Source organism: Armigeres subalbatus, chromosome 3 (assembly GCF_024139115.2).
Source record: "Armigeres subalbatus isolate Guangzhou_Male chromosome 3, GZ_Asu_2, whole genome shotgun sequence".
Taxonomy (NCBI): Eukaryota; Metazoa; Arthropoda; class Insecta; order Diptera; family Culicidae; genus Armigeres; species Armigeres subalbatus.
Genome location: NC_085141.1, coordinates 152,768,884 through 152,795,902, shown reverse-complemented (window position 1 = coordinate 152,795,902; position 27,019 = coordinate 152,768,884). Strand labels below are relative to the sequence as shown.

The following is a 27,019-nucleotide window of genomic DNA, read 5'->3' as shown; positions in this document are numbered from 1 at the left end:
TTTCCTGGAGATCTGGAGCCGGTAGAATTATGTCCTGCGCGCGTTCTCCCAGGTCCATCACCATACCGCCATCTTCGTCTGCCACATCGCCATTCAGGTGTTCTTCGTAGTGCTGCCGCCACCTTTGGATCACCTCACGCTCGTTCGTAAGAAGGTTCCCGTTTATGTCCTTACACATATCAGGCTGTGGCACGTGGCCCTTACGTGAACGGTTTAACTTCTCATAGAACTTTCGTGTATTATCAGCGCGGTACAGTTAAACGATGCATAATTACTTTGCTCAGCTAAAATAATAAAATAAAAGCTACTTGTAAATTAAATTACAGCACCATTCATACTTGTAAAAGAAACTACAAGCCTTCGCTAATAATTTCTACTTGTATTTTCTTTATGCAACAGTTACTTGTAAATTCCACTAATATTATTAGTGCGATTTACTTGTAATATAAGTCTTGTAAATTCATACTTGTAGATTCATTATGCAACAGAAAAATACAAGTTACAAGCTACTCTACTAATATTATTAGTAAAATTACGATTATGCTACAGGCCCCAGATGACGGTACAGTGAACGTTCGCTAATTGGGGTTTTTCTAGTTGGGGCGCTTTTTAGTTGGGGGTTCGCTAATTGGGGCGAAACCCAATTAAAAAGCAGATAAACGTCAGAATGTGATGTCAAAAACGCGTTGACGTTTTGTTTCCGTGTTTGGCGGGATCGATATTTTCTGGCGCGTAAAATTTTCCTTTGTTCAATGCAAAAAGTAAACAACATTGACGCTTGTCAAAGCGCCCCAATTAGCGAACGGCATTCGCTAGTTGGGGTGAGGTCGTGCCCCAATTAGCGAACGATCACTGTACTTATGTTTCGAAGGGAATTAAAACATTTCAAACATAGGACTCACTTCGTTCGATTGATTCTTTATTCAATATTTTCGCTTAAGCTTAACACTTATTTACTGGAGGTACTTGAAACTTATGTATTGATCAACCAATCGGTGATCGATGGAGAAGGCAGAAGTGACCGAAATGTTAAGAGAGAGAGAGACAGAGAATGAGAGAGAGGCGCATACGCGCTGCATGTGGCCTGGGAACTGCATAGTCTAGAAATAGTCATAAAACAATGACTCTGTAAATTGACTCTTCTTTGGAAAATGTATATGCAGTACATCGACCATCGATGCGATGGGTCGATGACTGACGAGGGTTAAGAATTTATGGCAGCGTGGCGCAACGTGTGCGTTCTGCTCGGATTGAACTAACCGGGATGACATGTGTGATGTGCATCACACAGAAAAGAAGTAATTCTGATGTGTCCTCCCGCATAATAAAAAACGGCATACCATATAGTCAAAATTACAAATAAAATATAAGATATATTGTCACTATTCAGGCCTTTGATAGCGTATAATTTAAATCTGGATTCACCATACTAACACGCAGAAGAATCTTGCAAGATTGAAACAACTATTTCGATTGTTGCACCAAACTACGTGCATATTGTTGTTTCAATCTTCAACATTGTTGTTTCAACGATGATTCATTTCTTCTTTCAATTGAACATTATTGTTGTTTCAATCCTGCATCGCATGATTGAAACAATAATAATATCGTTGTTCTGGCAACTATTTCGTAATATGAAAAACCTGTAGAAACTGATCAACATAAATCATTCTGTCTACAAGAAGTAAGTATGGAGCAGAGGTAAGGTGGATGACTCTTAATGCTCCGTCAGACGTTGCAAGCAAATCACTCGTGCGAGCGAATGATTTCTGAGAGCACTCGCAATTGCAGTCACACGTAGCAATTTTTTACTTTAAGCAAATGACAGATTTACTCTCATGCAAATATAAACAAAAACGAAAAACTTATTTTTCGGCCACAAAATCTAATTTCATTCCTATTTTTGCAGTGCAACACTGCCACCTGAAAACGTTTTCACTTTTGCGAGCGAAAAATTTGCTAGTGCTGCACTAGCAAGCGCAATTTCGTTTCTGCGAGTTGAGAATTTTTAACGCTTAGCAGTCACACATTGCAAGCGAGCGTTTGCTTACGAGTTGTCATTTGTTTGCATGCAATCACTTTCAGTGTAGTCAGACAGGAAATTTTTTGACAGTTGTCACTTTCTGCGAGCAAAATGCTCGTTGCGAGTGATTTGCTTGCAACGTCTGACGGCACCTTTACTCTCCTAGAAACTAGTTCGATTCTGCTTCTGTCACATTTTCCTATTTTGTTGATGTCATCGTAGTGTCGATAAAGTAGTTTCATAGCATTTTCGAAAGTGAAATCAACCATAAAAATAGTTGTTTTCTGATGTAACATTTGACAGTGACAGCTGAAAAGCATGGTTGAAACAAATATATCAAACTATCGCGTATGGTATCAACCAAAAATATTGTTATTCATAAATCAATGCAAAAATATTGTTGATTTGAAGTAGAATCAGGTTGATTCTACCACATATTTTTCTCCGTGAATCCTACATCAACACTCACTGTTAATACATACCATGCTGTAGTTGTATAATTATATAGTTCTCGAATTATACATCTACCAACTGATATATGGTACATAGGAAATTTTGTTCGCAAAAACGACCTGTTTTAAATGTTAATTATACTCAACCGCCCATTACCCATATGGTCCGTTTACCATCGGATATACTGTTGAAACAATATATGAGGTAGTCCATTTATAGTTAGCTGCTATCCAGTTTTCCGCGAGCGGTAATGGCCACCAGCTTGCTTCTCTGATTTGACTTTTGTGGAAGTAAACTGCACCTACCGCTCCGAGTATTCTAACCAATGTGGAATATAAGAAGGTGCTGATTAAGTAAATTCAAGCCTTCTTATGTACCACATTGATCAAAATGCTCGAACGGTGGGTGCAGTTGACCTCCACAAATGTCAAATCAGAGACTAACCCGCAGGCAAGCTGGTGGCCATTACCCAAGGGGCAACTAACTCTAAACTTTCGACAGTATTCAGAAATACTAACAAATACTAGCGAAAAACTACGTTGTATCTATGGCAAATTGATCAAAGAGCCCTGGTTGGCAAAGCATGAAGCAACACCACACAGTCAACACAGTGCACCCCGTTTTATGCAACACATAATTTCTGTCTCCTTCAAGTTCTAAAAAATCACTGAACAACTACCTATTTCTAATACTAATATTTTTTGGACAATCTCTAGGGCTCCTGTTTTTGTTTGATGGCATAAGGAATATAAAATGCAGTTTGAATGTTTCCTAGAATCTGTAGACAGTAGAAATCAGGTGTTTCCAAAACGGGGGAACACTGTGTTTCAACAACTTACTGGCAAACGCCATAACAACCGAACTAGCAATCGAATGTTTGTTTGTGGAAAATCATGGATACTAGAAATATCACGAAATACTATTGTAGGAACATGAGTAATACAAAAGCAAAGTTTAGAGTTAGTTGCCCCTTGCCATTACCGCTCGCGGAAAACTAGATAAATGAGACCATCGCTACAACAGCACTTATTCTTTTCAATTATAACAGATGCGGTTAAAGTATGGTTCATAATTATACGGGCTGTCCGTTGGCTCATGCTAGGTGTTGAGTGTTCACTATAGATAGTAGAATCTATAGATGAGCGAAAGCATGGCTGAGTCGATTTTTTTGCCCGTGCACACGCGCATATGACGTCACAGCCCTTAACGTTTCCATTGAAATCGTGACGTCATGCTCGTTTGGAGACACGTTTGACAGTTCGTTTGGAGACAGAGGATTTATCTTCGCTCATCTATATATTCCACTATCTATAGTGTTCACTGTTCAGTCTGTACGATCTCTGGACGAAGACGGTGTTCCAGTCTATTTTTTAACCTTCGAGAAATGGCTTAAACCGACTTTCAAAGGCGCGCTCCGGCTTCAACGAAAGAAAATTATTATACTGATTTTGACCATGTATCGGTACTGAAGTTCAATTATATTTTTGCTTCTTCTTATGATGTTGGAAACCGTTTTTGTTCAGAAAGCAGGTTTCATTGCGTTTGGTTTTTCGAAATCTCATTTTTACCAAGAACTGAAACCAGTCAGCAGGTACACCAATATCGTATCCCCTTAGTTTTTCATTGATAAGTGCCCTAGAGCTTGAAGATTTATGTCTTCAGCTTCGAAATCAGCCTAAGTTTCATTCATTGTGTTAACATATATGATTTACTCCATTGATTCACCTACCAAAAAGTTTTCGAAAGAGTAGGCAAGTCATCAAATAAGGCTATCTGACGTTTAATCATCTTTCTCTTGTACGCGCACGGACGAGATAGGATTTGTTTTCATACGCTTCGGAAGCGTTTCCGTATGAAAACAAACCCTATCTCGTCCGTGCGAGTGCAAGAGAAAGATGATAAACGTCAGATAGCCTTATAGTAGTTCGTGCAACATGCGTTAGCGTTAGCGTTGTTACGGTATACTTCGTAGATTGGACACTAGTGATACTCATGTTTCTTATAAAATCCTTATCCAGATTGCTATCAGAAATCAAGGAGGGGAGTAATCTTTGATTTTAATCTTAATCTTAATAAAAATGGCATAAGCATGAGGATTACTACTCCCAGCCACGCCCATCTTTACCATAACGAGGGATAGGGAAGGAAAAAGTAAATTATAGTGTAGCCATACTCTTCTGACCATCACTCATAAGCAATAACAAGAACAGTTAGAACAGAAAAATCATACCATTATGTCTGCTCCCGATTATGTCAGATTTAAGTACATTTTCAAACACGATTTTCTATATATCAGGGGATATAAACACATAACATAATTACTACATTTGGCTTGAATGCCTTCAATACTACAAGACTGATAAATGATAGATTTCAATGAAGTTTTCAAGCGAACACTCTAGTGCGTTCGAATTCTGCTAACTTTGTTGTAGAAGTTATAGTTTTTTCCCCCAAAAATGTTCCATATCGAAAATGGGCTGATTTGATTTATTGTACAATCAACTTAACCTACGAATTGCCTGCATTTTCAGTTGTTATCACCAATCTAATGTGGCACGTGGTGGCACTATTGTGTTACTCGCTCAATCATCAATTAAAATAAGGTGTACGCTACTACTTATGTGATTCGAATCTGATTCGAAACAGTAGATCAACACAATCGTTTCATGCGCGTTTTTAAGCCAATGACGTACACATAGCAGTGTTCAAATTTTCAATAATTAAGTTATCTACGGAGACTTCATTAACCATATGGAAAGATGCGCGACAACAAAGAAAGACCATGATGTGAGTGGCTAGGTTCGATTCCCGATTCAGTCTAGGAAATATTCGGGTTAGAAAATTTTCTCGGCTTGCCTGGGCATTAAAGTATGATCCCTCATGATATACGAAGGCAAAAATAATAACTTGACCTTGTAGTCTCGCAGTTAATAATTATATAGAAATGCTGAATGAACAAGCTGTTAGGAGCAATGTCCAAGCTATATTATTTTTATTTTAGACTATAAGACCACTCCCAAAACGAACTTTCGATAGGCTCATCATGACTCTGGATGGAAGTATCGATCGTCATCAAATCTAATAGTAAACAACCTTTTTCTTCGTTTGTCAAATTCAACTCGTTCCACTAGTTGAGTATTCAAGAGGTTGGAAACAAAATAGTGTGAGCATCGTTTTTTACCTTTCTCGTAGAAAATGTGCCCATAAATATTATAAATTGCTCCGGAAAAACTAAAAATTGTACCCCTGAAAAATGACAATCTATATACATTAAAATACATATCTGTCTGTCTGACCCTCATATACTCGGAAACTCGGCATGAAAAATTGTATGCAGAAGTTCTGGAGGCCGGGAAAGGTTCTTAACCCGTTTCGGCCCGGCCTACGATTTCAAATAATAAAATCCACCGTTCTCTTGTATTTCGACCGATTTGCATGAAATTTGGAGGAAAGATGCTTTGGAGATTTGTTTTTCGTAAGACAAATATCGGAGCTATGAGATGAAGTCCAGGAGCAGTAACCCTACATTAAAAATAATATCTGTTTGTCTGACCCTCATATACTCGGAAACTCGGCATAAAAAATTGTATGCAGAAGTGCTGGAGGCCGGGGAAGGTTCTTAACCCGTTTCGGCCCAGCCTACGATTTCAAATAATAAAATCCACCGTTCTCTTGTTTTTCGACCGATTTGCATGAAATTTGGAGGAAAGATGCTTTGGAGATTAGTTCCTTGGGAACGGTTTTACCGAGGGGGTCCCCAGCTGAGCACATTTGCCACTTCTGAAGGTTCCCTGGGACCCTGAAGCCCTCAGGAAAGTGGTCACATTTTGAGTTGTTCTGGAACCCAGATTGCGACACATCAAACTTCATGATTTTTCATCACAAATACAAAAGACACATTTGCTGAACATCTGAGCGCTTTGGCCACTTCTGGAGGTTCCCTGGGAACCTGATGCCCCCAGGGAAGTGGTCACTTTTTGAGTGGTTCTGGAACCCAGCTTGTGACACATCGATCTTCATGACTTTGCAACACAAATACAATAGAAGGCATTTGCAGAATACCTGAGCACATTGACCACTTCCGGAGGTCCCCTGGGAACCTGATGCCCTCAGGGAAGTGGTCACTTTTTGATTGATTCTGAAACCCAGCTTGCAACACATCAAACTTCATGATTTTTCAACACAAATACAATAGAAGACATTTACAGAACATCTGGGCACATTGGCCACTTCCGAATTTCCTTGAGAACCTGATGCCCCCAGGGAAGTGATCACTTTTTGAGTGGTCCTAAAACCCAGCTTGTGACACATCAAACTGACTTTGCAACACAAACACAATAGAAGACATTTGCAGAACATCTGAGCGCATTGGTCACTTCCGGAGGTTCTCTGGGAACCTGATGCCCCCAGGGAAGTGGCCACTTTTAGAGTGATTCTGAAATCCAGCTTGCGACACATCAAACTTAATGATTATGCAACACAGATACAATAGAAGGCATTTCCACGGCATCTAGGCACATCGGCCATTTTCGAAGGTTCCCTGGGAACCTCAGGGAAGTGGTCACTTTTTGAGTGGTTCTGAGACCCAACTTGTGATACATCAAACTTCATTACTTTGCAACACAAATACAATAGAAGGCATTTGCACAGTATCTGGGTATATCGGCCACTTCCGGGAGTTCCTTGGGAACCTGATGCCCAATGGTTCTGAAAAACAGCTTACGATACATCAACCTGAATGATTTTGTTTTCTTCAAATAATTTAGTGTGAGCTTCGGAGCATCCTTTCCTGGATCGGACTGGGAATCTAACCCAGCTTTGTTCAGCATGGTCTTGCTTTGGAGCTGCGCATCTTATCGCACGGTTAAGGGAGGCCTCAAAATATCATATCGCAAATTTACCGGTAAACATTAGTGGCCAATATATCGAGATGCTGCGTAGGTATTTTTCATTGAATCTGTGTTACAAAACCATGAAATTTGATATATTGCTATATAGCTTTCAAACCCACCTTCGAAACAATGTCCGCTTACCTGAAGACACCAGGGGTGGCATTGTGCATCTCGATTCGAACGTAATTCTATCGAGTCGATCATGTTTGGCATTACGGGTTTTGATTCGATCTCGAAAACGACTCATCGTTCGAGTATGCTCGAGGAGGTACCAGCATAACGAGATGTTTTGGTATTATGGAAACTCGATAGCACACTGAAAAACGACTCAAGTCGAGTGAAAAACACTCGTCACCTTTATAGCTTTCGAATGTTGTTCGAGAGTTATTTCTTGCTGAAAGTTTTTAATTATATTTGTTATTATTTCTCTACGAGAAGAGAATAAATGTTTTATTATTGTCTCTTGAGGAAAAGAATGTCATTAGTATACCTACTTATCCACAAGGCCACATGGAGATCACCTAACCAAGAAACGGAAAACCAAATCGACCACGTTCTAATCGACGGTAAATTCTTCTCCGACATCACGAACGTCCGCACTTACCGCAGTGCGAATATTGAATCCGACCACTACCTCGTTGCAGTTTGCCTGCGCTCAAAGCTCTCGACGGTGTACAACACGCGTCGAAGTCGGACGCCGCGGCTTAATATTGGGCGGCTACAAGACGGTAGGCTAGCCCAAGAATACGCGCAGCAGCTGGAAGTGGCACTCCCAACGGAAGAGCAGCTAGGCGCAGCGTCTCTTGAAGATGGCTGGAGAGATATTCGATCCGCCATTGGTAGCACCGCAACCGCTGCACTTGGCACGGTGCCCCCGGATCGGAGAAACGACTGGTATGACGGCGAATGTGAGCAGTTAGTAGAAGAGAAGAATGCAGCATGGGCGAGATTACTGCAAAACCGCACGAGGGCGAATGAGGCACGATATAAACAGGCGCGGAACAGACAAAACTCGGAGGAACTTCCGGAGGAAAAAGCGTCAGCAGGAAGATCGAGACCGTGAAGAGACGGAGCAACTGTACCGCACTAATAACACACGAAAGTTCTATGAGAAGTTGAACCGTTCACGTAAGGGCCACGTGCCACAGCCTGATATGTGCAAGGACATAAACGGGAACCTTCTTACGAACGAGCGTGAGGTGATCCAAAGGTGGCAGCAGCACTACGAAGAGCACCTGAATGGCGATGTGGCAGACGAAGATGGCGGTATGGTGATGGACCTAGGGAACGCGCGCAGGACATAAATCTACCGGCCCCGGATCTCCAGGAAATCCAGGAGGAGATTGGCCGGCTGAAGAACAACAAAGCCCCTGGGGTTGACCAACTACCAGGAGAGCTATATAAACACGGTGGTGAGGCACTGGCTAGAGCGCTGCACTGGGTCATTACCAAGATTTGGGAGGAGGAAGTTTTGCCGCAGGAGTGGATGGAAGGTGTCGTGTGTCCCATCTACAAAAAGGGCGATAAGCTGGATTGTAGCAACTACCGCGCAATCACATTGCTGAACGCCGCCTACAAGGTACTCTCCCAAATTTTATGCCGTCGACTAGCACCAATTGCAAGGGAGTTCGTGGGGCAGTACCAGGCGGGTTTTATGGGCGAACGCTCCACCACGGACCAGGTGTTCGCCATTCACCAAGTACTGCAGAAGTGCCGCGAATACAACGTGCCCACACATCATCTATTCATCGACTTCAAAGCCGCATATGATACAATCGAACGGGACCAGCTATGGCAGCTAATGCACGAAAACGGATTTCCGGATAAACTGACACGGTTGATCAAAGCGACGATGGATCGGGTGATGTGCGTAGTTCGAGTTTCAGGGGCATTCTCGAGCCCCTTCGAAACCCGCAGAGGGTTACGGCAAGGTGATGGTCTTTCGTGTCTGCTATTCAACATCGCTTTGGAAGGAGTAATACGAAGAGCAGGGATTAACACGAGTGGCACAATTTTCAATAAGTCCGTCCAGCTATTTGGCTTCGCCGACGACATAGATATTATGGCACGTAACTTTGAGAAGATGGAGGAAGCCTACATCAGACTGAAGAGGGAAGCCAAGCGGATCGGACTAGTCATCAACACGTCGAAGACGAAGTACATGATAGGAAGAGGTTCAAGAGAAGACAATGTGAGCCACCTACCGCGAGTTGGCATCGGTGGTGATGAAATCGAGGTGGTAGAAGAATTTGTGTACTTGGGCTCACTGGTGACTGCCGAAAATGATACCAGCAGAGAAATTCGAAGGCGTATAGTGGCTGGAAATCGTGCATACTTTGGACTCCGCAAGACGCTTCGATCGAATAGAGTTCGCCGCCGTACCAAACTGACCATCTACAAAACGCTCATTAGACCGGTAGTCCTCTACGGACACGAGACCTGGACGATGCTCGTGGAGGACCAACGCGCACTCGGAGTTTTCGAAAGGAAAGTGCTGCGTACCATCTATGGTGGGGTGCAGATGGCGGACGGTACATGGAGGAGGCGAATGAACCACGAGTTGCATCAGCTGTTGGGAGAACCATCCATCGTTCACACCGCGAAAATCGGACGACTGCGGTGGGCCGGGCACGTAGCCAGAATGTCGGACAATAACCCGGTGAAAATGGTTCTCGACAACGATCCGACGGGCACAAGAAGGCGAGGTGCGCAGCGGGCAAGGTGGATCGATCAGGTGGAAGATGACTTGCGGACCCTCCGTAGACTGCGTGGCTGGCGACGTGTTGCCATGGACCGAGCCGAATGGAGAAGACTCTTACATACCGCACAGGTCACTTCGGCCTTAGTCTAAAAATAGTATACCTACTTTTATAGTTTCCAGGCAATAAACAATCTCTAATTATCCCGAAATCCGCGTAAAAACGACTTCAACTAAAATCGGTTTTTTGCAGTTTTCACGTATTTTTTGACGATTTCGATAAATCGCGTGAAAAATCTACGAAGAAAATCTGCGTAACAATGTGTTGTATATTCCAAAATCTACGTAAAACAGATGAGCTAAATAAAAAAACCCGCATGAGATGACCCAAGTGCATTTAACTAAAACATATGGAAACATCAAAGTAATTTATTATCGAATCCTTCTTTAGCTTTAAATTATTTAGCTCAGAATTGGATCTGTGGCATACACTGGAATAATCATAAAACTTAGTAGAAAACGAAATACGCATCTGTTGATACGAATGGGATTGCCATAACAATATCTCAATTTACAAAACATAATGGTTGCAACCCCAGCCAACACAAAATCGCATATGCTAGCGAATAAGTGTACAAGGTGGAGGCGATATAGGCGCATTCCTCCATTTGACTGCATGTAAAGTGCACATATATGGCCTCCACTTTGTACACTTATTCGCTATGAAATACGATCTTGTGTTTGCTGGGACTGCTCAATAAATAATATTGCTTTGACTTTATTGACTTTATTGACTTGACTTTATTGAGCACAATTTGCTTGTTTATAAATTAACTGCCAATTCATGCCCTGTAGGATGCCTTTCTAACAGGCAACATGCTGCACGCAGATGAAACTACTCTTATTCTCTCTGTTTACTCACAATCGCCATGCGCTGAAGGTTGTCTCTCCAGCGGGCGGCATACTAAACACGGAGACAGCTATCTCTTATTCTCTCTGTTTACATTTCGTTTGACAGAACATAATCGATTGAACTAGTACAACACCATTCGAAATCTTGTACTGCGACTGAATGAAATCGAACGAAATACATAATGCCGCGATTTTTTCGAAACGAATCCAAAAACATACGAATCGAGTGATTCGATTCGAGATGCACAATGTCACCCCAGGTTTCAGGAGGAATTTGATATGTCGCAAGCTGGAGAACCATAAAAAAGTTATCACTTTTCTGGCTGCACAGGCATCCCGCGAAGCTCAAGAAGTATTCAATTTGTCTTGCTGTTCTGCTAATGTTGTCTATTATATTCATGTTGTAAAATCATGTAGTGATGCCACAGACAAACAGACGTAACACTTCTCATTTCAACATCGTTCACGTGTTAAACGGTTGATTTGAAGTTCATCTGTGTTACGCGATTGTGCCAAGAGAGGAGCTAGTGTTCAATCGCTTTGACATTTGATTAGTGTCTATGCTGCTGAATATTTTGTGTTGATGACGATGATGATGATGATTCATATAGAGGTATGCGTTAGGAGCAAACGTCAAATAGGAAATAATCATGGTCGACTGTGTTTCTCGCGATTCTGATAATAGATGGCAGTAGTGTTTTCTGAAAAAGGTATGACGATAATTTTTCGAACAATTTATATAAAGAGTTACGTCTGTTTGCCTGTGGTGATGCCATGATATATAGCAAGTTGGGTTTCAGGACCATTCAAACGGTGACCACTTCCCTAGGGGGGAGGTTTCTAGCGAATGAGCCTAATGTCCCAAGATGCTCTGCAAATGTGCAAATGCCTTCTACTGATTTATGTTACAAAATCATCAATTTCGATGTTTCGCAAGCTGGGTTTCATAACCACCCAAAATGTGAAATGCAGTAGGTTTCCAGGGAACCTCCAATTGGCCAATATGGCCCAGATGCTCGTCAAATGCCTTCTATGAAATGTGTGTTGTAAACTGGTTTTCAGAACGATTCAAAAAGTGACCACTTCCCTTAGGGCACCAGGTTCCCAGGGAACCTCCGAAAGTGGCCAATGCGCTCAGATGCACTGTAAATGTTCATTCATTCATTTATTTAGTAAACATCTAAACAGATAACACTGAATCAACAATTTGACGTCACAATACACGGTTCGAGGCCGCATCTCTCCATCCTCGGATACGCCCCACGCTCGCCAAGTCGCTTTGCACCTGGTCTGCCCATCTCGCTCGCTGCGCTCCACGCCGTCTCGTACCTGCCGGATCGGAAGCGAACACCATCTTTGCAGGGTTGCTGTCCGGCATTCTTGCAACATGTCCTGCCCATCGTACCCTTCCGGCTTTAGCTACCTTCTGGATACTGGGTTCGCCGTAGAGTTGGGCGAGCTCACGGTTCATTCTTCGCCGCCACACACCGTCTTCTTGCACACCGCCAAAGATGGTCCTAAGCACCCGTCTCTCGAATACTCCGAGTGCTTTCAAGTCCTCCTCGAGCATTGTCCATGTTTCATGTCCGTAGAGGACAACCGGTCTTATAAGCGTCTTGAAATGACACATTTGGTGCGGTGGCGAATCTTTTTCGACCGCAGTTTCTTCTGGAGCCTGTAGTAGGCCCGACTTCCACAGATGATGCGCCTTCGTATTTCACGACTAACATTGTTGTCAGCCGTTAGCAAGGATCCGAAGTAGATGAATTCCTCGACCACCTCGAAGGTATCCCCGTCTATCGTAACACTGCTTCCCAGGCGGGCCCAGGCGGGCCCTGTCGCGCTCGGTTCCGCCCACAAGCATGTACTTTGTCTTTGACGCATTCACCTCCAGTCCAACTTTTGTTGCTTCACGTTTCAGGCGGATGTACAGTTCTGCCACCACCACCACCGCACTGTAAATGTCTTCTATTTTATTTCTGTTGAAAAATCATGAAAATTGATGTGTCGCGAGCTGGATTTCAGAACCATGCAAAAAATGGGCACTTCCCTTAGGGCACCAGGTTCCCAGGGAACCTCCGAAAGTGGCCATTGCGCTCAGATGCATTCTAAATGTCTTCTATTTTATTTGTGTTGAAAAATCATGAAGATTGATGTGTCGCGAGCTGGATTTCAGAACCATTCAAAATGTGGGCACTTCCTTTGGAGGTTCCCAGTGAATCTCAAGAAAAGGACAATGTGCTCAGATGTTCTGAAGATGTGTTCCATTGTATTTGCATTGCGTAATCACGTAATAAAACTTCAGTTCGATGAGTCGCAAGCTGGGTTTCAGAATCAATCAAAAAGTGATCACTTTCCTGAGGGCACCTGGTTACCAGGGAACCTCCAAAAGTGGCTAATGTGCACAGATAATCTGCAAATGTCTTCTGTTATATTTGTGTTGCAAAATCATGAAGTTTGATGTGTCGCAAGCTGGGATTCAGAAATACTCAAAAAGTGACCACTCCCCTGAGGACATCAGGTTCCCAGGAAACCTCCGGAAGTGGCCAATGCGCTCAGATGTTCTGCAAATGTTTTCTATTGTATTTGCGTTGCAGAATCATGAAGTTTGATGTGTCGCAAGCTGGGTTTCAGAATCAATCAAAAAGTGAACACTTTCCTAAGAAAAGCAGGTTCCCAGGGAACCTCCAGAAGTGACCTTCTATTGTATTTGTGCTGCATAATCATGAAGTTTAATGTGTCGCAAGCTGGATTTCAGAACTAGTCACAAAGTGATCACTTCCCTGAGTGCATCATATTCCCAGAGAACCTCCGGAAGTGACCAATGCGCTCAGATGTTCTGCAGATGTCTTCTATTGTATTTGCGTTGCAAAATCATGAAGTTTGATGTATCGCAAGCTGGGTTTCAGAATCAATCAAAAAGTTACCACGTCCCTGAGGGCACCAGGTTCCCAGGGAACCACCGGAAGTGGCTCATATGCACAGATGCTCTGCAAATGTCTTCTATTATACTTGTGTTGCAAAATCATGAAGTTTGATGTGCCGCAAGCTGGGTTTCAGAATCACTCAAAAAGCGACCACTTTCCTGAGGACACCAGGATCCCAGGGAACCTCCGAAAATGGCCAATGTACCCAGATGCTGTGCAAATGCCTTCTATTGTACTGGTTTTCAGAATCAACCAAAAGGTGACCACTTCCCTGGGGAATCCAGGTTCCCGGAACATCTGTAACCGGATTTTATAGGTCCACTATTGCAAAGTGATAAATAAAAACGATTGCATCATTATCGAGAGCATTTACTACTAGTTATCTACGATTAAAAGGAAGATGACCTATTTTTGCACCCATTTGACCCAGGGGACCCCCTCGGTAAAACCGTCCCCAATCTGCAAATCAATACATCTACACAAAAATATAGGATTTAATGCATCTTTCCTCCAAATTTGATGCAAATCGGTGGAAAAACAAGAGAACGGCGGATTTTATAATTTGAAATCGTAGCCCGGGCCGAAACGGGTTAAGATGATTCGAGACCCTTCCCCTCTTTGGAAAATGGAGCTCCCATACAAATGAACAAGAAATTTTTGAAGAAACGAAGTTTGTCGGATCTGCTTGTTGGTCAAAAAAATTCAGCACCAACATTTCAAAAGGGCGTAATTGCTGTTGTAAACAAAAGCTTCTCACGTCGCTGGTGGGTTAATATAAGCCCACCCACGCAATCCAATACAACTGATGGAAGCATCGAATCCTCTTCTTTCATTTAATTCGCCCACCAGAGACGTGAGAAGCTCTTGTTTACAAAATCAGCTTCGCCCTTTTGAAATGTTGGTGCCGAATTGGTTGTAATTAGGTTGGAAACACAAACCTTTGGGTGTCTCTATGGTTTGGCGAGAGCCGAAGGACCATACAAAAAAATGAGATTTCTGCATCGTCAATATTGCAGGAGCACAGGCTTCGGAATTCTCACTCATATGAATAAAAACCCAGGATTGAGTGCAATTTTTCTATATTCTCCTTTGAGCAAGTGTTCTCACACAATATTTTATCCGGATAGAAAGGCGGGCGATTAACTTCGCGAGCGCCGGCTTGCCGGATAATTTAATTTTGGGCCTCCAAATTCTCCACCTCGCCACTTCTCCAGATAAGTTTTAAAAGCATACTTACAAAAATGCAGGTCCGCGACGGGATTCGAACCTAAAACAATTTTAAAATGTGTAGAGCGCCCACTATAACTACGCCACCATTCAAACCGATTGAAAGTATATAGAAAAACTCCTGTAATAAACCTACTACTTATCGTGGCACATCGTCGTATGCAATCAGTTCGGAGAAGCAAAGTAAGCAGCATTTGATTTTCGCGAAACATGGGAAGAGGGATAACAATTTTTCGCACCATCGGTTGTGCCGGAGTTTATCGCACTGTAATATATCCGGATAAAATGGATGGTGGAGCGATCTGTTGTCGCGTGAGTGAGTGAGAAATCCGAAGCCTGCAGGAGCATATCGTTGAAACTTAAGCAAAACATCATTTACCCGAGCATGAGGTTGGTAGATCCGCCAATTCTGCATTCTAATGATTATCCTGTAGGAATATCTAAAAAAAAACCTGATTAATCCACCTAGCGGTGTTGGTGCCTTTCTCGTGCAAAAAAAAACTGAAATTATGAGTGAGTGTTTTTAGCGTGTTTTAGGACGTGATGGGGCTTGGCAGCGGGCTCTGTTAAACCAGAGTCTATTATATATAGAGTTGCGCAAAGAGTGAAGCCAAATCTACCTATTGAACTGTCAAACCGTCTACCTATCGAGCAAAGTAAACAAATGCTTGTTGGTGAGGCGAAAGTATTGTTATCGCCTAATGATTATTATGGCGAATTAAAACGCATGAATTAAAATGTATTAGATTTGATCTAGAAACAGCTTTAAAAAACATCAATATATTCCCCAATAAAGTAGCAACAAGAAACTCACGTGTTTGCACTCTGTGGGTGACTAGGTTATCGAATTAAAAAGCTTTAGAAGAGGACGCTCCCGTGAAGTCACTTGAAGGGTTGAACAAAAGTGAAAGTTAGAAATAGAATAACAAGAACAGCATTCAGAATAAGTGTAAGAAGATCCTCTTTGCGTAACTCTATATAATAGACTCTGTGTTAAACCTCTACAACAAGCTGCATGTGTCCGCAAGCAAGTCCTAAGAAAGCGACTGTGTGCCGCTCAAAGCGCACAGGAGCCCAAGGAGTGCCAATTGGCACATCAGGATCAATGCCAGCAACAACCTGATTATGGCATTCTGGCCGAGTGTTAACGGACCTTGTCTTGGATATAGTAATATTACGAAAGCTAAGGTTGGCAGTCTGACATTCTACTCTCTTAGTAGAGCCAGGTGACACTGATTCGAAACGGCGAGTGGGCTAATGGCTAGGCTGTCTTCCGTCCCCTAAAACCGTGGCGGGCCTTGTAGCACGCTGTCCAATCCTGCCACCAAGCTTTGCCTGTTGGGTGGGAGTAGGTTCAGATGCCCTTTCCTAACTTGCACTGATCTGGATCTGAACACGTAAGTGTCAACCCTTGCATGGCCTCCCTGCATGTCGTAAGGCATGCAAAGATAACCATGGGATCATAAAAGGCGACTACTCCAGTAGGATTCGACGGCAGCCAAAAGGGGGACCCATTTACAATGAGTGAAACAAAACAAAATAATTCTTTCGATGATGCGTTAAGCATGGAGGTGGTAGACCCCTTTGCCAAGGGGGGTTTGGTGAGGTCTCCTCCCAGGGAGGCGGAGAGCGGAGCGGCGAAGGCTGCAACTAGCGGGTGGTCGCCAAGCAACTCGATGATATCGTCGAGTTCGCGAACGCAAAGCAGAACATCAGTAAGGAACTGAAACAGAACCTTCGGATGCTTCGCCAGGCTGTTCGAGTCGCAAGACAAGAACAGGATGCATTTATCAGGCGGGTGGTGGGAAGAGAGAAGGCCGACAAAGGTGCTCAAACCGATGCCTTCTCCTTCCTTGGAGGAGCAATCATGGCCCAAGAGGCGATTGACTGCGCCTAACCCGAAACGGCTCAGGCAGCAAACCGGCGAAGGCGCTCAGAGCAAAGCCAAACGACGTGCAACCGTCAGACGCACCAAGACCGGTGAAATGATCTTGGTTCTGAAACGCGGAGCGCAGGCTAGTGGGACTGACTACAGGAAGCTGGCCCAAGAGGTCTTGGGTGACGACGCCGAGGTGAGGTCGTTGGGGTGGAAGTGACCCCTCCAGTGCAAGTAACTGGACGAGGTCACGAACGCGGATGACGTCGTCTCTGCCGCTAGCTGACACGCACGTAGCCTACCTTAGGTTACCGGTTGCGGAAGCCAAAAAGGTTATGGAGCGAGGGAAGTTGAAGATCGGCTGGTCAGTATGCCCAGTGGCAAACTCCAGCCGCCTTCAGTGGACAGCTGCTATCGGTGCTTAGAGTTGGGACACAAGTCCTACAACTGTAAGGGCCCAGACCGCAGCAACCTTGGTCGTCGTTGTGGTGAGGAAGGGCACAAGGCGCATGAATGTGAAAAGGCACCAAACTGCCTTATCTGCGCCAGCAAAAAGCAAGCCTGTAACCACGTTATGGGTGGGTCTTCGTGTCCCATCAGAGAGAAAAATAAGAAAAAGCCGTGCAAGTAACACAGCTGAATCTTAACCATTGTGTAACTGCCCAGCAGCTGTTGTGGTAGTCGGTCTCGGAGTCGAGGACTGATGTCGCCCTCCTGTCCGACCCGTACAACGTCCCTGTCGATAACAGCAATTGAGTGGCGGACGGGTCTAGGATGGCGGCTATTTGCACGACGGGACGGTACCCGATCCAAGAGGTGGTACACTCCTCTGCTGAGGATGTCACGATAGCTAAGATCAATGGTGTGTTCTATTGTAGCTGCTATGCCCCACCAAGGTGGCCATTAGAACAGTTCAACCAGATGATAGATAGGCTATCGTCTGACCTAGTGGGTCGTAAGCCGGTCGTCATAGCAGGAGATTTCAACGCTTGAGCAGTGGAGTGGGGCAGTCGCTGCACCAATCGAAGGGGTCAAGCGTTACTAGATTTACGTAACGTTTGTCAGTCCTGGTCTGGCACCAGACTTGGACTGGAGGGTGGACGAGGGTTACACCCATAGTGATCATCTAGCAATTCGCTTTAAGATCAACTATGGCGTGCAACATCCGAGGTCCGGGGATCCCTGTCAGGTCCGGGGGTGAAGAACCAATCACTTCGACAGCGAAGTTTTCACCGCAGCCCTGGGACTGGAAGCCAACACTGAAGGTCTAAGCTAAGGATGCGTTGGTAGCTGTCCTATCAGCGCGTGTGACACCACCATGCCGAGGAAAGCCCTGCCGAAAAATGGCAGACGGCCGGTATACTGGTGGAGTCCCGAGATTGCGGCCCTTCGATCAACCTGCATCAAGGCTAGACGAAGGATGCAACGTGCCCGCACCGAGGATGAAAAAGCGGACCGCCGTGAAGTGTTTCGAGCTATGAAGCTGGCCTTTAACAAGGCCATCAAGAGGAGTAAGAGAGCGTGTTTCGACAACCTATGGGAAGGAGCCAACGCAAATCCCTGGGGTGACGCCTACAGGATAGTGATGGCCAAAACCAAAGGGAGCTCTTCACCCCTTGAACGGTCCCCGGATAGGTTGGCGAGGATTATCGAGGTACTATTCCCGTCTCGAGCCACAAGTCCCTGGCATCCTCCACCACAAGGCAATATGGGTGCGGCCGAAATGGTGGCTCCGGTGACGAACGAAGAGTTACTCGCGGTGGCCAAATCCCTGGTAACGAACAAAGCTCCCGGGCCTGATGGAGTTCCGAACAGCGCTCTCAAGGCAGCAATCATAGCGAACCCGAAAATGCTCAGGCTAGCTATACAAAGATGCCTAGATGAGTGTAGATTCCCCGAAAGATGGAAAAGACAACGGTGTTGTTGCTGAAGGCCGGAAAGCCGCCAGGCGACCCATCGGCGCATAGACTAATCTGCCTTATAGACACGACGGCAAGTTGCTAGAGAGGATCATCCTCAACAGGCTGACCCCGTACACAGAGGGTACGAACGGCTTGTCTAACAACCAGTTCGGTTTTCGCAAGGGTAAGTCAACGTTGGACGCTATTAACTCGGTGGTAAAGACTACCGAGATAGCGATCCAACAGAAAAGGCGAGGTATTCGATACTGTGCGTTAGTGATACTTGATGTGAAGAACGCATTCAACAGCGCAAGCTGGGATGCCATCGCACTCTCGTTACACCGGCTTAGCCTGCCGGTGGGCCTGTACCGGATTTTGGAAAGCTATTTCCAGAACCGTGTACTATTATACGAGACCGATGCCGGTCAGAGAAGCGTACCTATTACCGCAGCAGTTCCGCAAGGTTTAATACTGGGCCCGGTACTATGAAACCTTATGTATGACGGTGTTCTGAAGCTAAAGTTCCCTCCTGGTGTTAAGATCGTCGGTTTCGCAGATGACGTAACCTTGGAGGTCTACGGGGAGTCAATTCCCGAGGTAGAACTGATCGCAGCACACGCGATCAGCACGGTGGAGGGTTGGATGAGCGCTAGAGACCTACAGCTCGTTCAACATAAGACGGAGGTGGTTATGGTCAACAACCGCGAGTCGGTTCAACATGCAGTGATTCACGTGGGTGAAGTCGCGATCGCATCAAAGCGGAGTTTGAAGCTCCTTGGGGTCGTAATAGACGAAAAGCTGACCTTCGCCAGCAATGTTGACTACGCGTGCAAGAGGGCTTCGACTGCTGTTGCGGCATTATCGAGGATGATGTCCAACAGTTCGAAGGTGTGTGCCAGTAGACGTAGGCTACTGACAGGCGTTGCCGTATCTATTCTTAGGTACGGCGGCCCGTCCTGGGCGAGAGCTCTGGGGGTAACCAGTTACCTGCGGAAGCTGGAGAGCACGTACCGCTTAATGTGTCTCAGAAAGATATCTGCCTACCGCACGATATTACACGATGCAGCATGCGTGATTGCAAGCATGATGCCAGTTGGGCTGGTCATCCGGGAAGACGAGGAGTGTTTCGAGCTACGTGGCACCAGAGGAGCCCGCAAACGCATCAGGGTGACTTCGGTTGCCAGATGGCAGCGCGAGAGGGATAACTCTTCTAAAGGTAGGTGGACCCACCGGCTGATACCTAACATATAGAGCTGGGTGGAGAGACTCCATGGGGAAGTTCACTTCCATGTGACACAATTCCTGTCAGGCCATGGCTGCTTCCGGCAGTACCTCCACAGGTTTAGGCACGCGGAGAGCCCCGTCTGTCCTGACTGCCCAGGTTTTGACGAAACTGCAGAGCACATACTGTTCGTATGTCCTCATTTCGACGTCGAAACAAGAGCTATGCTAGACGTTTGCGTTCGGGACATAACCCCGGATACCCTTATCCAGAGGATGTGCCAAGCGGTGGAGAAGTGGAACGCAGTTTCGACTGCAACCACTCAGATTGCCTGCAGCTTGCATGGCTAAACTTGGCTAAACATGACAAGCATGGCTAACTTGTGATTGGTTAGTTAGAGCGGAAACAGGCTGAGCACGGGGAAGTGAATGAGAGGTTTGCACATGTCGAGATTAGAGTGTCCCAGCGGGTGGCAACCGCAGTCGCCATCACGAAGCATGGCAGAAGAGTGACCGCATAGGTGTTAATATGGACTGCATATGCCTAGGTAGGAGGGTCGTAGCGTAGAACTGTTGGTACCTATCGCTATCGACACCTCGACGCATGGCAAAGGTGATTAGAGTGAGCATCCAAGTCAGACTCGCGTGGCATGTTAGAGGTGAGCACCCAAGTCAGACTCGCATGGCATGTCAGAAGTGAGAACCTAAGTAAGTCCCACATGGCGTGTCAGAGCGTTTGTCAGGAGGAGTGACAGGGTGTGCTAGAGTGAGCACCCAAAAAGTCTCAGATTTGTGTGCTAGAGCGTGAATCAGGTGGTAGTGTGAGCATCCAAGTTAGTCTCACATGGTATGTCAGTGGTGAGCATCCAAATAAGACTCATATGGTGCGTCAGAAAGAGTGTCAGGGTGTGTCAGAGGGTGTGTTAGAGAGAGAGCACCCAAGTAAGACTCATACGGGATGAGTACCTGTGTGAGCGTGAATGAGCGAGTACATTAAGTACTGCCTATCCCCCAGAAATAATGCTGGGAGGCAGTTCCTGGGGGAACCAGGATAGTAGTAGAGGGGTAACTCAAGTAACCTTCTGTTGCTTGGGTGGGTTTAGTGTGTCCGGCGGGCTGGCCTTCCGCGCCAACCCCACCCCCTGATTGATAATTTCAGGTGTCTGTAGCAGATTTGCCTTCATACCTCTATAAAAAAATAATACGCACAAATAGACATCACCTCAATACGTCGAGCTGAGTCGATTGGTATATAACACTATGGGTTCCGGAGCCTTCTATCAAAAGTTTGGTTTTGGAGTGATCATATAGCCTTCACGTATACTTAGTATACGAGAAAGGCAAAAATACAAAGTAACAGCACGAAAGAAGAAATTTACGATGAAATACCAAAAAGTGTATCTGTTTCAACTTATGTTCCTAGCGCTGAAATACATTTAATTAGTCAATGTGGCTTAAATTATCCGCTAGAGGATTTTAATTCGCAATCAGATTTTTTAGGGTTCTGGATTAAAAGAAAGTCAAAATGGGCCACAGTTCAGAACCGTTCACTAAATTTTTTTAAAAAAATTGAGCCTGCTATTTTAACAACTACATATTTTGAGCCATGTTCCAAGAAAACGCCTAATACTATCTTTGTGGACTTATGATGGCCTTGCATAGCATCATCATCGTCTCGGAACTAGATTCAGGAAGTAAAGATTTCAAACCATTTCGTGAGCTTCCATTTGATGATGGGCTTAAAAAGACATTGATTGATCCTCCTCACGACCTTAGGTGGTCAAACTACATATTAGTAATGTAGAGAAAAGGATAGTGGATGAAAGCATCATATCTCGCTTAACTTTTCAAAAGGACCTAAGTAACATTTTTTTCATGAATTAATTTGAGTACTGCAATCAAAACCTTTCATGTTATTCTGTTGATTGCGTTATTCAAATTAATTCATGAAAAAAATGTTACTTAGGTCCTTTTGAAAAGTTAAGCGAGATATGGTCTATTCTCATGTACATAAGTGGCTAAGGTCTCAGTTAAACGTGACTCTATCTCTTGTTTTACCGTCTAGCGCTGATCATGAATTCATTCCCTATCGGTCATTTACTGTGTTATAAGGTAGTCAACTAATTCACTACTTACTGTATACTGAACTATGAACTACAATTGGTGCAATGGATGATCGTTTGCTTCCCAGCCTTTTGTAGTAGTATTTTGTTAGTTAAGACTGGTACTAGACCCTGCCGGAACCTCCGCAGCATATACTCAAGAAGATGTTGTTAGATCATGCGACATCTTCTCTAAGTAATTGCATGGAGGTATGATATATCAAGTGTTTAATTATTTTCTATATACACCCGATTCTTTTTTTACAAAATATTCTATAAAAGAACAAAATATTTCACAATTTTAACAATATGCAGACACTTGACTTATCAACGTTGACCCCATCATCCGTGGACAGGGAGAGAAACAGACGTCCCACTTAGAACAAAATGCATTCAAAAACATCGTCACGGAAACGTTATCGCCCAATGCTAAATTCACTGTGTGTGGCCAAGCGACAATCAGGTGGCGACGGTGCACAAAGTCAAACTTAAGCAAAATCGATGGAAGCGCCAACTGTGGCCGATTGACCAGCTACAAAAAAATGAATCCACCGTCAAAAAGTTTAACGATGGAACATACGTTTTAGCGAGACGTCTGTTTCTCTGTGCTGAGGGGTTTTTATAAAATTTGTTCATTAAACAAAGATCTGTCATTTTTTTTAAATCTGGCGCATGCAGAGTTTTCAAGAAATCTTATTTAGGGATTACAAGTAGGGGAAGGTGGTCGGCTGTCGGCACCCTTTTGTTTTTGGTCCATAGCTTTCGTCCAATAGCACAATGTTCGGATATAAAACCATTTGCATACCAATGGAAGCCAATAGACATCAGCTAATAACTAGTGGAGAGATTTGTTTTATTTTTATTAACAATTTCGTTAAGGGTTGATTTTATGATAATCACCGGGATGCCGACAACCGAAATAAGTAGCCTTTTTAAAAACTGAAAATAATAGTTAAACTGCGACTCCTACGGCAAGGATGTTATCGATCTAGTAATCTGCCTTCGATCATTTAGTAGTTTGTCGATAACTCATTCCAGAGACTAAATTTCAAAATGTGTTGTTTGATGGACTTCTAGTGCAAAGGTTTATCTATAAATCTACCTAACAGTTCGTTGTTCTAATTTCACTAATAACGGAGCTATAGAGCTAGTAGCAGTAACTTAGACTAAATGACAACACATTTTGAATATTAGCCTCTGGAATGAGTTATTGACAAACTACTAAATGATCGAAGGGAGATTACTAAATTATCGATAATATCCTTGCCCTACGGTGGCATTCAATTATGAATCACAAAATAAAGTAAATTTGCTTTGTAAATACGTAATGCGCTCACCATTTCGATCGTTTTACTTCAGTTTATAACACTAAGCAAATGACCAAAAAAATACTTTGGAGTGGGTTTTCACTTGACAAAAAAGTGTATTCTCTGTAAAACGAAACAAAGACTTCTATATGATTCGGAAATGGATACAACAAGATCGTGCTTATATAGCACACGAATGGCAAATGTCAGAATGACCACATATGTTGTCTGTCAACAGTTATGACGATGACAGTTATGACAGAAAAATTCCGATGTTAACACGAAAATTGGTTAACAATGGTGGCAAAAGCTTGGCCAAAATTCCCGGTATGGGAAATCTGTCGCGATATTTGGTACAGTACACCAGTGCAAAGTTTTACACAACCGCACGAATGAAGATGAACGTCTGTTCTCTGTGCTTTTTCTTTAACAAATGTGACGTTTGTTTTAATTCATTAAAAATGTTTTATAAATGGTTTTATATCTGAACCATCGCTGTGCGGACCATTTTTTAACACTGTACGTACACTGCCGTCATACGCATATTTGTCCCATGTTTGCTGTGATTTCCTATTTACATGGGACAATTATGTGTAGAACGGCAGTACAGGGGTTAGACAAAAAGGTTAAGATAGGTAAAATTTTTTCGAAATTCAAATCAGCATAACTTTGCGTAGAGTAATAGGATTTTAATAAAACTAGGACCATCAGAAGCGGACACTCTTCTAGTATACTGTCTCCCTACAAAACCTGAAATTGGCTACCAGAGATGTTCCGGGTTTACCGAGGGCATGCTCCAGATGCATTTTTTCCACTGCTTGTCATTTTATGTGACGTTTACTTTTATCGTGTTTTATGCTTTCTCCAAAAACTAGAACTAATATGCCGACAAATGGTGGCTGTAGATCGAGAATCCACCAAAACTACGCAGAGATATGGTCATTTCCGTAAAAACGGCTCCGGGAGCATGATGAAGTGGTAACAGATCGTAATAATGAAAATATTAGTATCTAACTTCATGGATTTGCGAGACGATGATTACAGAAACATTTCCAGAATGATAGTGTCCACTGCCACCCTTATAGCAGGTTCCAAGGGATTTCCAGGAAGAGCCGGTTTTGGCACCATCTGGAACCATGCATATATGGGTGTCAAAATTCATATTTTTCCAAGACGATGAATATAGGATCTTTGTCAAAGATATATTTTGAAGAATGTAAGACTTTCTGGCCAATTTGTAACAGATTCCAGGTGTTCTGCGAAAGTGACATTTATTCTGAGTGTATGGCCAATTCCGTACCGTTTTCACGAAAAAGGTTATATCTCTGCGTATACCTAACGGATTTTTGATCTTCAGCCAACATTAGTCAGCATATTAGTTCTAGTTTCTGGGGAAAATATTAAACATGATGGCATTAAACGTCAAATAAAAGGACAAGCAAAAAAATGCATGTTTAACATACCCTCGGAAAACCCGGAACATTTCCGGTGGCCAAGGGCCAATCTGAGGTTTTGCCTGGCCACAGTATACTAGAAGAGTTTTTGCGTCCGGCGGTCCAGGTTTCATCAAAATCGGATCATTCTACGCAAAGTTATGTTGATTTGAACTTCGACAAAATTTTGCCTATCTCAACCTTTTTGTCTAACCCCTGTACATACAGCTCCAAGTTTGAACAATATTTTTCCATTCAAAGACGATGTACCCAACGAAACCCTAAATTTCCCGTTACGCTGGAGTATGAATAGTAGTAGTACGTAACGGTGTACATCCGGTCATATCGCCAGGCTCGGTACAACAGTAAAGCCGACAATATGTCGTCCCTAATCCCGCATCCTATACGGTGTCAGGCGACCCCTACTGAGGGGATGGATGGCCTGGGGCGTAAACATTTAGGCAGGCAGTTAACGAAACCTGTATTTCTGGGTAGACACTTTCTCGTGGTGCATTACGGAGTAAGATCTATCACACTGTGCTCTAGATCTTACTATTATTGTTAATACTTATGAGTGATGGTCGGTCGGATGAGTATGGAACGACTATAATTTGCTTTTAGATGACCCATCTTTTGCACCTTTTGGATGGAGTCAATGGAGTAAATTATAAAAACGTTACTCAATCTTAGGCTGATTTCGAAACCGACGACATGAATCTCCAATCTCCAGAATGCTGATTAATTAGGAAGTAAGGAATTTGGAGGATCTGCTGAACCCTCTGACTGATTAGAATTGAAGGTGAGATTCCGAAATGCCAAACGCAATGAAATCAGTTCTCTGTACAAAAAACAAGGGTATAAAAAGCGGTACCTCGGTCTCACATTAAGTTTAAAAAATATCTAAATAAAAACAACTACACTTGATTCTATTTTTACACGTTTACCTTTTCTCAATTTTGCACTCATCCTGAATGTTTAACGCATATTAATTATCATGTGATTTTTCTTTGTTTTATTCAGGATTTTTTTAAACTTGTTGCAAAGATTTTGGTAGTAAATTGAAGTCACACGATCAAAAACACGAGCGAAAAAAAATCGTGTGAAAGCAGAATCCTGTGTACCTTATTTCTTCTCAATATAAATGGAGCAGAAAGACATGCACTAAACAAATGACACGGGTATACTACAAAAGTTCAATGAAATAGACGCAGTGGTTCATTCCGAACACAAAAAACCCTAAATTTTGTTCAAAATATTCGAATATTGTGACTTTTTACGAGAAAAAGGGGCTTCAGTTACTAAATCTAAAAAAATACTTTTCAGTGACTGCACCGAAAAAGTGACAGAGACAAAAACAAGTGATGCCCTACCAGACACGCCATTTAAAACTCGCAAAGTTATTGAATGAACCTCTCATTATCTTAATGAGTTTGTTCCAGTATGCTTCAACTTTCATCTATTCGTGGGTTGCAACTTCCTTTCTGAGTTTAGGAAACCAATTCAACAGAAATTAATTAATCTTCCCGTTTAAATCTTGGTACCACAAACCGTGACCGAGACGAAACTCCCTTTTATTTTTCACCGATAACGTATTTTCCATCCATGCACAAGAATCAATTGCAATATTTCAAATGCAAACAACTCTAGAAGAAGCTGAACAAATCTTCCCATCCATCAATTACTCACAGTTCAATCGTTTAATTGCAGAAAGGGACACTATGGGCTGCTACGTGTAGCTCCCGCAGTTTTTAGCAAAACTTTTAACTTTGACCATTCTCCTCCTTCTTAGCTATGACGCTCTTCGATGAAGTTGATGAGCTAAAGTAGTCAAATGAGGCGTGCTCCCGAGTTTCGCAGTAGCACTTCAAGACTTGTTAAAATGAATGAATTTTATGCTCGAGAGGAAAGCACTCGTCGAGGTGGGTTATAGAGTGGCAAGGAAAGATAGAATTGAATATCCTTGGGTTCATCAAAGGCGAAAAAGGTGCTTGGTGAAATGAGCTGTTAAACGGACAATTAATGTCGGGTACCACCCTCGATACGACGT

At 43.4% G+C, this 27,019-nt stretch overlaps 1 protein-coding gene across 1 annotated transcript in view; it reads right to left on the bottom strand.

The window, feature by feature from the left end:
* The window catches only part of LOC134221022 (COMM domain-containing protein 4), a 161,402-nt gene that overhangs the window by 21,909 nt on the left and 112,474 nt on the right, over positions 1–27,019 (bottom strand). The gene's annotated exons all lie outside the window — the stretch shown is intronic.